At 42.9% G+C, this 12,387-nt stretch overlaps 1 protein-coding gene and 1 non-coding gene across 3 annotated transcripts in view; one reads left to right on the forward strand and one right to left on the reverse strand.

The window, feature by feature from the left end:
• Positions 1-12,387, reverse strand: part of CLYBL (citramalyl-CoA lyase) — a 290,952-nt gene that overhangs the window by 104,746 nt on the left and 173,819 nt on the right. The gene's annotated exons all lie outside the window — the stretch shown is intronic.
• On the forward strand, positions 5,978-6,080 carry LOC120365851 (small nucleolar RNA U13). Its single transcript, XR_005580695.1, has one exon. It is a non-coding gene; the product is annotated as a small nucleolar RNA U13 (small nucleolar RNA).

Below are 12,387 nucleotides of genomic sequence, written 5' to 3' on the forward strand. Positions count from 1 at the left end.
TAATCATTCCCTGCACATTAGTTCACTGGCTCGCCATGGGGAGAATACACCTAGCCACTCTACTAATTTATTTCAACGAAAGTGACAGCAGTGAGGAATTTAAAAGTTAGCTAAATGGATTCATGTATGTGTACAGTATGCCTATGTAAGCATAAATGGGGCTTTAGGGTCTATGTACTGTGTGTGTGTGTGTGTGTGTGTGTGTGTGTGTGTATGTACACACATGCACACAAGATGATGTGTAAATGAGACTGCACATAGAAAGAATACATACGCTCAAGTGGAAAGGACCCTCCATCTGTATGGCATTACAGTCCAACCCAAGAGTTACCTGGTTTAAAATGATATATCAAGAAATCATATTTACATTAATCAAAGAGTAATAATAAGCCAATAACTTTGATTGATATTGGGTGTTTCTTTCTGAGCAACTCACACTGACAGAGTGCCTCCCTGGTTCTGCAGTCTGACAGGTAACTCCGGGAGTCCTCGTAGGAATCACAGCCTGGGGAAGAGGCACTGTAGGATGGGGCTCACTGGGGGAGTCACAGTTGCACTCCCTTCTCCTCTACATGGAGGTGGTTGTTCTCACCTCCACAACCATTCACCTTTCTTTAGGCCTTGGCATGACCTAATACACTGGAGGGGTGAGAGAAGCAGAAGCATTCAAAGAGCATGGACCAGCTGAGAAGCTCCGGGGGTGGGGGATGGGGTGGGATGTTGGAGGTTGGGCCTGCCAAAGCACTGACTGCCACGTGGAAGGCATTTGCCTCCCTCTTGTGTACAAGGTGGAAGGCAGCTACAAGGTGGCCCTCCTAGCTGCCCTGAGGACCCTGCCACGTGGAGCAGGTGGCTGGGAAGAGAGCCACTGCTCTGATCCCCATTCAACCAGGTGCTTTCCTCACCCCTCTACTGAGGGCGGCCAGCTCTCCCCAGACAATCCCAGCCGACCCGTGACTGCCCTCCCATCCCTGTGTTTCCCATGGTGGGGAAAGGTCATGGTGTGTGGGTCTTGCTCAGTGCCCGGCCTCCGGCCTAGCTCCCACTTGCTCTGAACTGTCCTTAGGCAGACGGTGCTGCCTTATCTGGACTTTCTCTTTTTTTTGAGACGGAGTTTCGCTCTTGTTACCCAGGCTGGAGTGCAATGGCGCGATCTCGGCTCACCGCAACCTCCGCCTCCTGGGTTCAGGCAATTCTCCTGCCTCAGCCTTCTGAGTAGCTGGGATTACAAGCACACGCCACCATGCCCAGCTAATTTTTTATATTTTTAATAGAGACGGGGTTTCACCATGTTGACCAGGATGGTCTCGATCTCTTGACCTCGTGATCCACCCACCTCGGCCTCCCAAAGTGCTGGGATTACAGGCTTGAGCCACCGCGCCTGGCCTATCTGGACTTTTTCTTTCTTTCTTTTTTTTTTTTTTGAGACGGAGTTTCGCTCTTGTTACCCAGGCTGGAGTGCAATGGCGTGATCTCGGCTCACCGCAACCTCCGCCTCCTGGGCTCAGGCAATTCTCCTGCCTCAGCCGCCTGAGTAGCTGGGATTACAGGCACGCACCACCACGCCCAGCCAGTTTTTTGTATTTTTAGTAGAGACGGGGTTTCACCATGTTGACCAGGATGGTTTCGATCTCTCGACCTCGTGATCCACCCGCCTCGGCCTCCCAAAGTGCTGGGATTACAGGCTTGAGCCACCGCGCCCGGCCCCTTGGACTTTTTCTTATTCCCTTTCTTCTGAGAACTGATCAAGTATCTGGCACAATAATGCAAAGTAAAAATACATGGTTTAGCAGTTCAAGAAAGCAATTTATTTTTCTCTCTGGCTTCTGGAGGGAAAAATAAATAAATAAGATCTTTCTAAGATAGCTGTTTCCCGTCTCTCGTGTTAAGAAATCTATAGTTTAAATGGCAAAGTGGCTTTTTTCTGGCATTAGAGTCTTTTCTTTGTCTGCTATGGTTGAGGGGGAAGGTTAAAAAACAGCAAAATTGTAGGAACAGGCATGGTGGTTCATGCCTGTAATCCCAATACTTTGGGAGGCTGAGGCAGGCGGATCACCTGAGGTCAGGAGTTCAAGACCAGCCTGACCAATATGGAGAAAACCCAGCTCTACTAAAAATACAAAATCAGCCAGGCATGGTGGCACATGCCTATAATCCCAGCTACTTGGGAGGCTGAGGTAGGAGAACTGCTTGAACCTGGGAGGCGGAGGTTGCAGTGAGCTGAGATTGCACCACTGCATTATAGCCTGGGCAATAAGAACAAAACTTTGTCTCAAAAATAAATAAATAAGTCAAATTGGCCAGGCAAGGTGGCTCACCCCTGTAATCCCAGTTCTTTGGGAGACCGAGGCAGGCAGATCATGAGGTCAGGAGTTCGAGACCAGCCTGGCCAACACAGTAAAACCCCATCTCTACTAAAAATACAAAAATTAGCTGGATGTGGTGGCATGCACCTCTAGTACCAGCTACTCAGGAGGCTGAAGCAGGAGACCTGCTTGAACCCTGGAGGCAGAGGCTGCAGTGAGCTGAGACCACATCATTGTACTCCAGCCTGGGTGACATTGTATTCCAGCCAGTGTACTCTGTCTCAAAAGAAAAGAAAAGAAAAGAAAAATTGGCAAACTCCATGATATTTAGAAAGAAAATCTATCTGTTCCAATATATTATCCTATGAGAGTTAGGACTCTAAGGTAATTATCAATACCAGTAAGTCTTGGCATTCTAAGCAATCACCAGAGACTTGAACTGATGCTCTCAGACCCTTGTTATGGAGCACAGTTAAGACAATGGCTATTTATGGATTTAACAAATGCTCACATAGTACTTATTATGTGCTGGGCACAGTTCTAAGCACTTTACAAATGTCAGCCCCTTTAATCTAATTCTGCGGGGTGGAACACTACTCTTACTGTCCTTACTCTTTATTTTACAGAAGAGGAAATGGAGGTACGAAGATGTGGAATTAATTTCCCTGAGGTCACACTGTCAGGACAAAATGTTATCAGAATCCAGACACAGTCATAGGCAATATGGCTCCGAAGTTCCTATCGAATTATGCTCCTGTATGTTAAAGAGCTACCTTAAGGAACACACTAATTACTCACTCTCTTAAATTTTCTAAGCTTTATCTCTTTAACAATGACACCATTGCTTAAAAAAAAAAAAAAAGACACTATTTATGTAGCACTTGAGAGTTTACAAAGTGCTTTTCTGTTTGAGCCTCACAGCTGGCCCTGTGGTGGGTGGTGTGTGTTTCATTATCACCAACCTCATGGGACAGATGAAAGAAACAGAGGCTCCTGAGATTACAGAACTCAAATTCCCTGGCTAGCAGATGTCAAAACTGGGAAGTTTAAATGAGTTTTCTGTTGCCAAACCCTCTACCCTTTCCACTAAATCAGATGGCTGGTATCAAGTTGCCCATAAGTGACATTCTAGACTTTATTAACTTAGGTTCCCAAGAAAAAGCCTTCCTCAAATCACAATTCTGAGTCACTCCTTTGGTTTAGACTCTGAAAAGATCTCTACTCTTTACAAGCTAAATTAGAAAAAAACAGGATTATGTTCACGTAAGTTGCTTCTATGCTTCAAAAGGAAGCCATTTCTTAAGAACCATTGGTGGGCATGCCTCATCCAAACATAGAAACAGACCTAGAAACAAAAGTTATAGGATGTAGAAAACAGGATATTGATTACAAGGGAAAGGTGAAGAGAATCCCCAGAATGGTGGGGAAGGGAGAGTTCAGGATTCCAGTTGTGCCACTGTCTGAAGGACCAGCAGCCCAGACTTCAAGGGACTGACTGGATGGTTTAGGGAGAACTCCTCGAAGATATGAACTAACAGCATACCAGAGGCTTCTGAATATACAAAGGGGAAATTCAGATAATTAGTCATGAAGCACTGAATCAGTAACAACTTAATAGAAAACTAAGTCAGAAAAAAAAAAAAGCAGTTACGAACTCCACCTCCATGGAAAACAATAGGTCAAGCAGAAACAGAAAGATAATCAGTTTATTACTATATAGTTCAGCTCTAAATAGTTTGTACACTGAATACTAATCCTACTAAAGTTACAATATAATTGTATTGGGACAACTGGGCGATGGGAAAGGTTCACGCATGGCAGAGACAAAGTGGAGAGGGAGGAGTGATAAATCCTCATTCTCCGTAGTGAGGAGTCAATATATCATGCCTGAAACTGAAAAAAAAAATTTTTTTAATAGATTAGAGATATTGAAGAATGGCATATAAATAAGCTAGAGCAGGTAAAAGCGATTGTCTCTGGAGACATGGAAACTGATTAACGGTTGGGGTTGCTTTATAACTATTTGGCTCTTTAAATAATGTATAAGAATGAATTTTAGAGGCTGGGCACAGTGGCTCATGCCTGTAATCCCGGCACTTTGGGAGGCTGAGATGGGCAGATCACTTGAGGCTGGGAGTTCAAGACCAGCCTGACCAACATGGAGAAACCCCATTTCTCCTAAAAATACAAAAAATTAGCCGGGCATAGTGGCACATGCCTGTAATCCCAGCTACTTGGGAGAATGAGGCAGGAGAATCGCTTGAACCCAGGAGGCAGAGATTGTGGTGAGCCGAGATCACGTCATTGCACTCTAGCCTGGGCAACAAGAGTGAAACTCCATTTCCAAAAAAAAAAAGAATGAATTTAAGACTAATTTTTTAAAAGTTTATAACCAAGCCTGGGAAACACAGAGAGACACCCATCACTACAAAATAAAAATTAAAAAATTATCTGGGCATGGTGGTATATACCTGTGGTACCAGCTGCTCAAGAGGCTGAAGTAGGAGGATTGCTTAAGTCTGGGAGGTTGAGGCTGCAGTGAGCCATGATCGAACAACTGCATTCCAGCCTGGATGATAGAGCAAGACTCTGTCTCAAAAAAAAAAAAAAAAAAAAAAAAAAAAAAAAGGCCAGGCGGGGCGGGGCTCATGTCTATACTTTGGGAGGCCAAGGTGGGCAGATCACTTTAGGTCAGGAGTTTGAGATCAGCCTAGCCAACATGGTGAAAGCTCATCTCTACTTCACCAACCTGGTAAAACCTCAGCTCTACTAAATATATAAAAATTAGCCAGGTATGATGGACTGCACCTGCAGTCCCAGCTACTCAGGAGGCTGAGGCAGGAGAATTGCCTGAACCTGAGAGGCGGAGGTTGCAGTGAGTGGAGGGTGCACCATGGCACTCTCACCTGGGTGACAGAGTGAGACTCTGTCTCAGGGAAAAAAAATTTTTTTCAAAGGATGGGTACCTTGTTTTGGAATGCTTGACTGTGTTCTCTGAATTGCCATCCTACTGTAAAAGTGGATACATTTCAACAGAAGTATTTTTTAATACATTGTTGGGCTCATTAAAATATAAGAGAATTTTTAGCTGGGCACAGTGGCCCATGCCTGTAATCCCAGCACTTTGGGAGGCTGAGGCGAGCAAATAACCTGAGGTCAGCCTGACCAACATGGTGAAACCCTGTCTCTACTAAAAATACAAAAATTAGCTGGGCCTGGTGGTGGGCACTTGTAATCCCAGCTACTTGGGAGGTTGAGGCACAAGAATTGCTTGAACTCAGGAGGTGGAGGTTGCAGTGAGCCAAGATTGATCCACTGCATTCCAGGCTGGGCAACAAAGTGAGGGTCTGTCGCACAGAAAAAAAAAAAAAAAAAAGAATGTAAAATAATTTTCCAGAAGCCAAGGCATAACAAAAAGCAACAGTTGAATTCTGATTTTTAAGAGATGAGAAAAATAAGAACGAATCAAATGCCTGTATCAGACCTAGTATCAGAATACTAAGCCTTGAGACCACTGCAAGGTTAGGGAGAATAAATTGAGACTCCTAGATTAGTAATCTTTGACTCTCAGCAGGAGCAAACACAAATTCTCTTTGGACGAAAACCTTCTCACTCTAAGCTCTTGAGATCTAAGAATTGATTGAATTAATTCCAGTCAATACCGGTTCATGATCCTTTTGTAGTTCATAAGCATGATGATTGACTTCTCATGCTATTGTGTGAGATGTGCCTCCTCAAATCTTGTTACAATATTGGCACATTACCGAACTGATGTAAATAACATATACATATGGGCTCATCTTGTCAGAGTCAGCAGAAACAACAAAAAATGATTTAGATAGGTTACTTCAAAGAGGGCTCGTGAGGCTACAAAACCAAGAGCTCAGCCAGGCGCGGTGGCTCAAGCCTGTAATCCCAGCACTTTGGGAGGCCGAGGCGGGTGGATCACGAGGTCAAGAGATCGAGACCATCCTGGTCAACATGGTGAAACCCCGTCTCTACTAAAAAAAAATACAAAAAATTAGCTGGGCGTGGTGGCGCGTGCCTGTAATCCCAGCTACTCAGGAGGCTGAGGCAGGAGAATTGCCTGAACCCAGGAGGCGGAGGTTGCGGTGAGCCGAGATCGCGCCATTGCACTCCAGCCTGGGTAACAAGAGCGAAACTCCGTCTCAAAAAAAAAAAATCCAAGAGCTCTTCTTAATGCTATGAATAAAGATGGACGTTCTCTATAAAATGCCATAGCACTCCATAATGTTATGCTTTCCTGAGGCAATATAAGACTTTGCCACTCATAAGCTGGGCACAGTGGCTCATACCTGTAATCCTAGCACTTTGGGAGGCCAAGGCAGGCAGATCACCTGAGGTTGGGAGTTCAAGACCAGTCAGACCAACATGGAGAAACCCCATCTCTACTAAAAGTACAAAATTAGCTGGGCATGGTGGCACATGCCTGTAATCCCAGCTACCTAGGAGGTTGAGGCAGTAGAATTGCTTAAACCCAGGAGGCGGAGGTTGCAGTGAGTTGAGATCATGCCATTGCACTCCAGCCTGGGCAACAGGAATGAAACTCCGTTTAAAAAAAAAAAAAAAAGGCCGGGCACGGTGGCTCAAACCTGTAATCCCAGCACTTTGGGAGGCCGAGGCGGGTGGATCACGAGGTCAAGAGATCAAGACCATCCTGGTCAACATGGTGAAACCCCGTCTCTACTAAAAATACAAAAAATTAGCTGGGCATGGTGGCGTGTGCCTGTAATCCCAGCTACTCAGGAGGCTGAGGCAGGAGAATTGCCTGAACCCAGGAGGCGGAGGTTGCAGTGAGCCGAGATCACGCCATTGCACTCCAGCCTGGGTAACAAGAGCGAAACTCCGTCTCAAAAAAAAAAAAAAAAAAAAAAGACTGCCAGGCACAGTGGCTCATGCCTGTAATCCCAGCACTTTGGGAGGCCAAGGCGGGTAGATCACGAGGTCAAGAGATCGAGACCATCCTGGTCAACATGGTGAAACCCCATCTCTACTAAAAGTACAAAAAATTAGCTGGGCATGGTGGCGTGTGCCTGTAATCCCAGCTACTCAGGAGGCTGAGGCAGGAGAATTGCCTGAACCCAGGAGGCAGAGGTTGTGGTGAGCCAAGATCGCGCCATTGCACTCCAGCCTGGGTAACAAGAGCGAAACTCCGTCTTAAAAAAAAAAAAAAAAAAAAAAAAGACTGCCACTCATAATCATGACATAATAATACATGATGTTGATGTGGGAAAGTAAATAAATGTCCCAAAGTTTAACCAAAGTTTCTCTTCTTTAGATAAAAAATGATTTAGACCCTAAAGTACTGAAATTATGAGATTCATAATATACCAAGCAGATATGGAAAAGAACCAAATAGAACCTTCAGATATAACAAATATAATAATTAAAATTTAAAACTTAAAGAATGGCCCAAGCATCATGGCTCACACCTGAAATCCCAGCCATTCGGGAGGCCAAGGCAGATGGATCATCTGAGCTCAGGAGTTTGAGACCAGCCTGGCCAACATGGTGAAACCTCATCTCTACTAAAAATACAAAAATTAGCTGAGCGTGATGGTGTATGCTTGTAATCCCAGCTACTCAGGAGGCTGAAGCAGGAGAACTGCTTGAACCCAGGAGGCAGAGGTTGCAGTGAACTGAGCTTATGCCACTGCACTCCAGCCTGAGCCACAGGGTGAGACTTCACCTCAAAACAAAACAAAACAAAAAAACCTCAGAGGATGGGTTAAACAGATTAGACACGACTGAAGAGAGAATTAAAAAACTGGAAATTAAACATGAAGAACTAGCGAAGAATGTAACACAGAAAAACATGGAGAAAATATGAGATGAGAGTAAGAGATAAAGAAGATAGAATGAAGTTTCTAAATATGTGTACTCAGCATCTCTGAAGGAAATAGAAAGGAGGAACAGAGGCCATATGTGAAGTGCTAAATGGAAATTTCAGAAAACAGATAAAAGACATGAATCTACAAATATAGTAAACACAACTTATACCAAGCAAAAAGGAAGTAAAAAAGTAAGGGAGGAAGTGAGGGAGAAAAAGAGTAATAAATCCATACCTAGTCACATTTTAGTAAAACTTCAGTATACCAAAGGCAAAAATATCTTAAAAGCAGCCAAAGAAAACAGGCAAGTAGCTTATTTTCTGACAACGAAGTTCTCAATAGCAATAATGGTAACCAGAAGACGATGAAGCCGTATCTTCAAAAATCTGAGAGAAAATAACTCTCAATCTAGATTTGCGTGCCCAGCCAAATAATAAAGCCCTCTTTTTTTTTAAAGAAATATGGAATTCTTATACCAAGCAAAAAAGAAGTAAGGAAGAAAGGAAGGAAGGGAGGAAGGGAGGGAAGAAAAGAGTAATAAATCCACATCTAGTCACATTTTAGTATACCAAAGGCAAAAAAAAAAGTACTTTTGTTGAAATGTATCCATTTTTACAGTAGGATGGCACTTCAAAGAACATGGTCAACTATTCAAAAACAAGGTACCCATTCTTTGAAAATTTTATTATCATAAACTTTTTTTTTCCCAAGACAGAGTCACTCTGTTGCACAAGCTGAAGTGCAATGGCATGATCTTGGCTCACTGCAACCTCTGCCTCTCAAGTTCAAGTGATTCGCCTGCCTCAGTCTTCTCAGGGTGAGACTACAGATATGCAACACCACACCCAGCTAATTTTTGTATTTTTAGTAGAGATAAGTTTCACCATGTTGGCCAGGCTGATCTCAAACTCCTGACCTCAAGTAATCTGCCTGCCTTGGCCTCCCAAAGTGCTGGGATTATAGGTGTGAGCCACCATACCCAGCCCATAAAGATATTTTCAAACAAGCAAAAACATACACTTTATGATCAACAAACGTTCACCATAGGGAAATTCTGAGGTGCACTATAGATGCACCTCAACAGAAAGAAAGCTGACCCCAGGAAGAAGATCTAAGATGCAAAAAGTTAGAATAAGCCAAACAAAGTGGGAATATGTATAAGATAATCTAAAGAAACACTGTAGATAGCAATAATATAAAATGTATAGGATTAAAGAGAGGTAACTAAAATATTGGACAAAAATAATGCATACAGGGCAAGAGTGATCATTGGATTTAAAGTTTTCCAAGATTTTTGTGCTGTCCAGAAGAAAGATATGGATTAATTTTAGGCTTTGTTAAGTGTACTTGGTAAAATTTCAAGAGTAACCAATAAAAATTACAGTGATAACTTCTAAGCCAAGAGAGGAAAGAATGAACTAAAAAAATTAACAAACTGGCTGGGCACAGTGGATCACACCTGTAATCCCTGCACTTTGGGAGGCTGAGGTGGGTGGATCACCTGAGGTCAGGAGTTCAAGAGCAGCCTGGCCACATGGTAAAACTCTGTCTCTACTAAAAATACAAAAATTAGCTGGGCATGGTGGCACATGCCATAGTGGCAGCTACTCGGGAGGCAGAGGCAGGAGAATCACTTGAACATGGGAGTCGGAGGTTGCAGAGAGCCAAGATTGTGCCACTTCATTCCAGCCTGGAAACAGAGCAAGACTCCACCTCAAAAAAAAAAAAAAAAAAAAAAGAAAAGAAAGAAACCAAAAAATCTTTTGAAAGAAAGATAAAAAAAGAAACATGAAACAGGTGGGGAAACATTATGAAACATAATGGTGTAATCAAATCCAAACTTATCAGTAATTACATTAAAAGTCAATGGGGCCGGGCGCAGTGGCTCAAGCCTGTAATCCCAGCACTTTGGGAGGCCGAGGCGGGTGGATCACGAGGTCAAGAGATCGAGACCATCCTGGTCAACATGGTGAAACCCCGTCTCTACTAAAAATACAAAAAATTAGCTGGGCATGGTGGTGCGTGTCTGTAATCCCAGCTACTCAGGAGGCTGAGGCAGGAGAATTGCCTGAACCCAGGAGGCGGAGGTTGCGGTGAGCCGAGATCGTGCCATTGCACTCCAGCCTGGGTAACAAGAGCGAAACTCCGTCTAAAAAAAAAAAGTCAATGGATTGGCCAGGTGCAGCGGCTCACGCCTGTAATCCCAGCACTTTGGGAGACCGAAAACGGTGGATCACCTGAGATCAGGAGTTCGAGGCCAGCCTGGCCAACATGGTGAAACCCCATCTTCACTAATAATACAAAAATGAGCCAGGCATGGTGGCAGGCACCCGTAATCTCAGTTACTTAGGAGGCTGAGGCAAGAGAATTGATTGAACCTGGGAGGCAGAGGTTGCAGTGAGCCATAATCGCACCATTGCAATCCAGGCTGTGTAACATAGCCATACTCTGTCTCAAAGGAAAAAAAGGTCAATAGATTAACATAACATACTATTTAGAAGAGAAACTGTCAACATGGATATAGAATTTTTTAAAAATAGGAGACATAATTAAAACACAAAGATATGGACATTTTGAAAGCAAATGGATGAAAATTATACACTGAGCAAATGCCAACCTAAAGAAAATTGATGTTGCGAGACCACATACACTTCAAAGCAAAAAGCATTTTAAGGGATAAAGATGGTGAGTACATAGAAACAGATGATTCAATATGCCAGGAAGATGTAATAATTCTAAATGTGTATATACCTAAAGACATTGGCAAATTTTCTGTTAGAGCAATGATTTCAACTAGCCTCTCCCAATTACTGGCATGAGTAAAGATTTGCATGTTTGAATAACATAATTAACAAGCTTGGTCTAATAGAAAATATATAGAACTCTGCATCCAGTAAATAGAAAATACACTTTCTTCTTCAGCATGTGGAACAGTTACAAAAAATGGCTAATATATTTGGTAATGAAGCAGAACAACAAATTTCAAAGAATCGTCATTTACACCACATTTCTCTAATCACCATGCAACTATGCTAGAGCTCAGCAACAAAAAGATTAAAAAAAAAAAATCTCGTTTAAACAAGAAATTTAAGTCTTTGCTGCTCAAGGTATTGTTTGTGGCCCACTCTTGGTCCTAGAAATCTTACCATGCAACTATGATTAAGCACAGCCTTGGAGAGTAAGAGTTTAGAAACTTCCGTAGCACCTGACACTGTTGTCACCCAACAAGCACTTAATCTTTGTAGCATTTCATTTGTATTGTATTTTACAGAAGTATCAGTCCACAATGGATTGGATACCCAAACTGGTTCTTCATCATAGACTTTGGGAAGCACTCTTTCCTATGTCATGTTTCAAGCAAGAGACCAAGTGGCGATGAAAAAAAACACTCAGAACTGGCCAGGCACGATGGCTCAGGCTTGTAATCCCAGCACTTTGGGAGACTGAGGTGGGTGAGACCGCAGGAGACCTGAGGCCAGGAATTTGAGACCAGCCTGGCCAACATGGTGAAACCCCATATCTACTAAACATACAAACACTCAGAACCAAACGATTAAAAAAGGAATATGTTCTCATCTATTTTGCTGGATTACAACTATTTACTTTTTGCCAGTCTCACTACTGGCTTGTGTCTCCTCCAGGTTAGGGAATCTGCCAGCATTTTTGTGTACCTCCTGCCTGCCGTGGCAACTAGTTGAGTACTCATTATTTACTTAAGAATTCATTAGGTATTTAAATTTAAATATTTAAACTTAATATTAAATAATTATGTAAATATTTATTTAACTGAAATGGCAGCCATGGAATCATGCCTCTTCCTCCTCTGCACCTACTCCCTTGGCCTCACCCAGTGTCATGGAGTTACATCAGAAATCAGTGCATTACTTGGCATATTTTTACTGTGGCCCAGCAAGCAGTGGCTTAGACAGCCCTGTACCTCCTCATGCATTTAACAATGAAAAGGAGGAGATAAGGGGGAGTGAAGACAGTCTTTTCATCATCCGTGCTTGGGAAGGTGAGCTGGTAGTGCCATCCTTGACATGAAGGAGCTACTTAAACACAAATTGGATTAGCAGGACAGGATTAGAGCCTGCTGGAAGGTATTATATACTTATAAACTGCTTTGTGGAAACTCCTATTGTTTTCATTGTAAGCCCATACTTCACAGAGAATCAATCAAATGAAATATGGAATTAGTCTACTAATAAAAAAATAAAATGAGATACAAA

This window comes from Saimiri boliviensis, chromosome 16 (assembly GCF_048565385.1).
Source record: "Saimiri boliviensis isolate mSaiBol1 chromosome 16, mSaiBol1.pri, whole genome shotgun sequence".
Lineage (NCBI taxonomy): Eukaryota > Metazoa > Chordata > Mammalia > Primates > Cebidae > Saimiri > Saimiri boliviensis.